This window comes from Pan paniscus, chromosome 16 (genome assembly GCF_029289425.2).
Source record: "Pan paniscus chromosome 16, NHGRI_mPanPan1-v2.0_pri, whole genome shotgun sequence".
NCBI classification, from domain to species: Eukaryota; Metazoa; Chordata; class Mammalia; order Primates; family Hominidae; genus Pan; species Pan paniscus.
In genome coordinates this window covers 68,115,919-68,121,061 of record NC_073265.2, presented here as the reverse complement: position 1 = coordinate 68,121,061, position 5,143 = coordinate 68,115,919, and the positions used below count along the sequence as shown (strand labels likewise).

The following is a 5,143-nucleotide window of genomic DNA, read 5'->3' as shown; positions in this document are numbered from 1 at the left end:
GCTTCACCAGACTGTCAGTGGGGCTGGAGGGGAAGCCTTTGGCTCAAATACAGTCTGCCCCCACACACATAGCCTTTATTAGTAGTGGTATTAGTCTTTGTTTAGTATTAGTATTTGCTTTCTGAAGAGCCCAGGCCTTTGTTGAATGTCTGACATTCTGGGTTCACCTGATTATTTACTCACGGTGTTACTTGTTATTTACATTTCCTATAAATGTAAAGTTAGGTCTAAAGACTTGATTAGATCTAAGTTGAGTGTTTTGACAAGATTATTTTAAAGGTGATGCTGTGCAGTTCTCATTGCATTACATCAGCAGGCACATGATATCTGGTTGTCCCACTGTTAGTGATGCTAAGTGTGATCACTGAGCTACAGAGGTTAAGACACTTTTCTTTTTGCAGAATCTAATGATATTTAAATTTATGGAAAAATGTAAACATATACAATAGCAGAGGTGATAGTGTAATGAACTCTGTTGTATGGGTCACTCAGCTTCTACAGTTATTAACATGTGGCCAATCTTGTTTCATTGGTATCTCTTCATTCCTCTCCCCCGAAAAATGCATATACACAGATTCCAGAGATCATGTCTTTTTTATTCATAAACAATTTAGTATGTATCTCTAAATGACGTTGTTGCATTTAATTGCAAATAACTCCTTATCTTCAAGTACCCAGTCTGTGTTCAGATTCCCTGATTGTTTCATACATGTTTCTTTATGACTGGTTCAAATCAAGATGGAAACAAAGTCCACACATTTCATTCCATTAAGGTATCTCTGTCTCTCTCTTTTTTTGCCATTTACTTGTTGAAGAAACTGGACTGCATTAAATTAGCACACTGTCTTAAAGTGTTCGTTTATAGATTAATTGAACATAACATCTTCAAATATGAGTTCCATGGGAGAATAAAATGTATTTGACGTTGTATATCTTTGCATTTTTTAGTACAAATAGTAATAAGTCACTACTCAACATAATGAATCATCAGCCAAAATAAGAAAAAATATCCATTAAGATTAAGCTTGTTCCTTTCAGCCGGAACCGCCATCTTCCAGTAATTCGCCAAAATGACGAACACAAAGGGAAAGAGGAGAGGCACCCAATATATGTTCTCTAGGCCTTTTAGAAAACATGGAGTTGTTGCTTTGGCCACGTATATGCAAATCTATAAGAAAGGTGATATTGTAGACATCAAGGGAATGGGTACTGTTCAAAAAGGAATGCCCCACAAGTGTTACCATGGCAAAACTGGAAGAGTCTATAATGTTCCCCAGCATGCTGTTGGCATTGTTGTAAACACACAAGTTAAGGGCAAGATTCTTGCCAAGAGAATTAATGTGCGTATTGAGCACATTAAGCACTCTAAAAGCCGAGATAGTTTCCTGAAACACGTGAAGGAAAATGATCAGAAAAAGAAGGAAGCCAAATAGAAAGGTACCTGGGTTCAACAGAAGCACCAGCCTGCTCCGCCCAGAGAAGCACACTTTGTGAGAACCAATGCGAAGGAGCCTGGGCTGCTGGAACCTATTCCCTATGAATTCATGGCATAACAGGTGTTAAAAAATAAATAAATAAAAGACCTCTGGGCTGTAAAAAAAAAAAAAAAAAAAGATTAAGCTTGTTAAAATGCTACTTCTGAAGGCTCAGTGATCCTAATTTCCTCACTTGACCTTAATTTAGGACTGCATCAAAAAAAAACTACTGTTTCTCATAGACTTTTTGGGAATGAAGATGACAATTACTTAATATAAGGTATAATAAAATAATAAATAATAAAATTTAAAATCAAAATTACCTCCCAACTGGAATACTGTTAGTTTCCCAGGACTGCCAAACATAAATTTATTATTTTACAGTTCTAGAGGCTAGACATCCCATATAAAGGTGTTGGTAGGTTTGGTTCCTTCTGTGGACTGTGAGGAAGAATCTGTGCCATTCCTCTCCCCTAGCTTCTGGTGGTTTGCTGGCAATCTTTGGCGTTCCTTAGCTTGCAGGAGCATTTGGTGTTCCTTAGCTTGTGGAAGCATTACCCCAGTTTCTGCCTTCGTCTGCACATGGCTTTCTCCCAGGTTTCCAGATGTTGGTGTCTGGGTTTGTGTGTGTTTTTCCAAATTTCCCCCTTTTTAATAAAGATACCAGTTAAAATGGATTAGGAGGCCACCTTACTCTAGTATGACCTCATCTTAACTAATTACATCTGCAACAGAGCTTTTTCCAAATAAGATCTCATTCTGAGGCTCTGAGGGTTAGGACTTTAACATATGAATTTTTGGGGGACACAAGTAACCCTGCTCTTCTATTTTAAATTAATGTATAACATTTTCATTGACCTTTCATCAATTTACCAATTTGCTTTTTTTCCCACCTGGTTTACTTCTCTGGAAAAAATCCGGGCCGGGCGCAGTGGCTTATGCCTATAATTCCAGCACTTCGGAAGGCCAAGGCAGGCAGATCACAAAGTCAGGAGTTCGAGGTCATCCTGGCCAACATGGTGAAACTCCGTCTACACTAAAATACAAAAAGCTAGCCGGGTGTGGTGGTGCGGGCCTGTAGTCCCAGCTACACAGGAGGCTGAGGCAGGGGAATCGCTTGAACTCGGGAGGCAGAGGTTGCAGTGAGCCAAGATCGCACCACTGCACTCCAGCCTGGCAACAGAACGAGACTCTGTCTCAGAAAAAAAATAAATAAATAAATTCACCTCACCTCCCATCACGTAGAGATTAATTATGCATCTGTAATAATGGGAGTGTTTGGGTATCTTCATTTCTGATGCTGAAATTTTTTAATATCTTTCTAACAAGGTCTGAAATTGTATTTCGAATTGATGAGCTAACATATAGTAATTGTGGAGAACATTTGAGAATTGCTGGGAATGACTAAAAATATTTAGGACGAGGAAAAAACTTGCAGCTGTCAACATATAATAGTTTTGCTCAAAGAAAGTGAGCTTCTGGCCAGGCGCGGTGACTCACGCCTGTAATCCCAGCACTTTGAGAGGCCAAGACAGGTGGATCACAAGGTTAGAAGTTCAAGACCAGCCTGACAAACATGGTGAAACCCCACCTCTACTAAAATACAAAAATTAGCCGGGTGTGGTGGTGTGCGCCTGTAGTCCCAGCTGCTCAGGAGGTTGAGGCAGGAGAATCACTTGAACCCGGGAGGTGGAGGTTGCAGTGAGCCAAGACTGAGCCACTGCACTCCAACCTGGGTGACAAAGCGAGACTCCGTTTCAAAAAAGAAAAAAAAAAAAGAAAAGAGAAAAGGGTATCTACATAGAAGCACTCAGAAAAAAAAAAAAGGATAAAAAGTTCTAAGGCTCTGTTCACAATAACCACCATATTCGTTCATCACTAAAACAATCTTAACAGTGGTTTAAAAATATACAGAATTGTTCTCCAAACTAATCTTCAATATCACATAATATTAAGTAAAAAATAAACATTTCAAACGTTTTAACAGATTACTTCAGCAATATTATGAACTCTACAATTTCATGAATTTTAATGTCTTCTTATCCCCTAACCTTTGGCGTTCAGCTGCCCTTTAAACAGGCCACTCAGCAACAAATACTTTTATAGGGCAGATAGCCTTTAAGTGTGTAATTTACAAGATGAAATTTACTGGTTTCATTGCTCTTTTTTTTTTTTTTTTGAGACGGAGTCCTACCCTGTCGCCCAGGCTGGAGTGCAATGGCCGGATCTCAGTTCACTGCAACCTCCACCTCCTGGGTTCAAGCGATTCTCCTGCCTCAGCCTCCCGAGCAGCTGAGACTGCAGGCACGCGCCACCACGCCCAACTAATTTTTGTATTTTTAGTAGAGACGGGGTGGGGGACAGGGGGTGGGGTGGTCTCACCATATTGGCCAGGCTGGTCTCAAACTCCTGATCTCGTGATCCACCCTCCTCGGCCTCCCAAAGTGTTGGGATTACAGGCGTGAGCCACCGTGCCAGGCCCATTGTTCCTTTTTTAAATTAGTCTTGGTAGTTTTGTATGTATTGAATTATTTGAAAATAAGACCATCCGGGCTGAAGTCTGTTATTACCGCTGATGACAACTGAAACTGGTGGAATTACTACCGTTGATGAGACCTGAAGTTCGTCAAATGAAAGCAAAACAAAGCCGCCCAACGTGGGGCTCGAACCCACGACCCTGGGATTAAGAGTCCCATGCTCTACCGACTGAGCTAGCCGGGCAGTTAGAGAAAAGTGTTGTTTCTAGATCTTTTCAAAGGAATAAGATTGTTTTGATTTGCTCTAAGAATTACATTTCATATTAAATGATTTTTCTATTTTATATATATATATATTTTTTTTTGGTAAAGTTTTTCATGACTTTTAAAACTTGTGTTTCATGTCTGATTCTGTGCGCACAAACTTCTGTTGTTTAATAAAAATGTATAAACAGCCCTCTAGTGGTCAGCACCTTTCCGTTTCCTTAAAGGTAAGGCGGGCCAAGGAAGGCGATGCCGACTCCAGCTTGGAGAATAGGAGTGAGTGTAGGGGTGCTTCCAGTTCATCCTAAAGATTCCCGCCGGCAGAGCGCCCACCCCTTGAAGCGCGGGGACCAGAGAGGTTCTCAGCACCCTCGTGGCCCACTGCAAAAGATGGCTCCGGAGAAATGTCCTGCACACTCTCTGGAAACAATTGGAACTGAAAGCCCAGCTGCAGAGCTGGCTGGCCTCTCGGCATCGTGTGACTTAGAGATTTTCGGAATTCTTTTCTTTGGCATGACGGTGGTTCAACTAAGACATACCATGGTGTTTACACGAGAGATTAGAAAGCTAAAGCAGTCTCAGCGAGTAATTGAAAATACCGTAGAGAGTTTGCTCACACTCAAAACTAAAAAGTGAAAAAATTTATTCCATAGACTGATAGAACCTCAGTGTGGGAAGGGACCATTATTCCAAGCCTCTCCCTACTAAAACAACAAAAAAAAATTTATTCTGTTTTCCAGAATAAGTGATTTCACAGTAGCCAAACAGTCCCAGTTAATGAGGGAAACTACTTTGTAAGAAAAAAAGGCCGGGTGCGGTGGCTCACGCCTATAATCCCAGCACTTTGGGAGACCGTAGACGGGCAGATCACGAGGTTAAGAGATCGAGACCATCCTGGCCAACATGGTGCAAACCACGTCTCTACTA

At 40.9% G+C, this 5,143-nt stretch overlaps 1 non-coding gene across 1 annotated transcript; it reads right to left on the bottom strand.

The window, feature by feature from the left end:
• Positions 1-4,123: 4,123 nt before the first annotated feature.
• TRNAK-CUU (transfer RNA lysine (anticodon CUU)) lies at positions 4,124-4,196 on the bottom strand. The gene has a single exon. It is a non-coding gene; the product is annotated as a tRNA-Lys (tRNA).
• Between the last annotated feature and the right edge of the window lie 947 nt (positions 4,197-5,143).